Below are 867 nucleotides of genomic sequence, written 5' to 3' on the forward strand. Positions count from 1 at the left end.
GTATATATGTATATATGTATATATAGTAGAAAGAGCTAATAACACGTGTATAATATAACGTATTATTAGTTCTCAATAGCAGTAGTGTACTGATAAAATCACTCGCGCACCATATACTAAAAAAAGATGTATGCGATGACAACGGAAACGACAGTAAATTATTATCATCGCCTACGTACACACACACGCACGCACGCACGCACACACACACAGTTCCCTCTCGCTAAATAATATTTACAAATGTCAACTCAATGGCATCGATGGTTACCGCGACAACAGCATCAGTGGTTACTGTGGCGACGGCATTAACGATTACTGCGGCGACATCATCAGTGGTTACCGTGGCAACAGCATCAGTGGTTACTGTGGCGACGGCATTAACGATTACTGCGGCGACATCATCAGTGGTTACCGTGGCAACAGCATCAATGGTTACTGCGGCGACAGCATCAATGGTTACCGCGGCGACAGCATCAACAGTCACCGCGGGGACATCATCAGTGGTTACCGTGGCGACAGCATCAATGGACACCCGTCCTAATTTCTACTTGCGCGTCCCCGAAATTAGATGGTGGGTGGCGATGTCAGACAAATTTATTCTTCTTGGTGTCAGTAGACAGAGAGACAGCAGATAGCAGATAGCAGAGTAGAGCGACCATTGCGCGGACCCTAGTCTGCAAGCAGTGGCAGCTGGAAAGACGAAGCCTTCCCTTCGCATGCAAATACCGACGCGAGGGTTTCAGGCATTGCGGATGTCAGTGATGCAGTAAGCTCTGTGCATCCATCTCCCCATCGCGCCCACCTTGCCATCCTCCCCTGCCACATCGTTCCTCCTCTCCACCTTGCCATCCTCCCCTGGCCCCACCC

Source organism: Priapulus caudatus, unplaced genomic scaffold (genome assembly GCF_000485595.1).
Source record: "Priapulus caudatus unplaced genomic scaffold, Priapulus_caudatus-5.0.1 Scaffold2115, whole genome shotgun sequence".
NCBI classification, from domain to species: domain Eukaryota; kingdom Metazoa; phylum Priapulida; class Priapulimorpha; order Priapulimorphida; family Priapulidae; genus Priapulus; species Priapulus caudatus.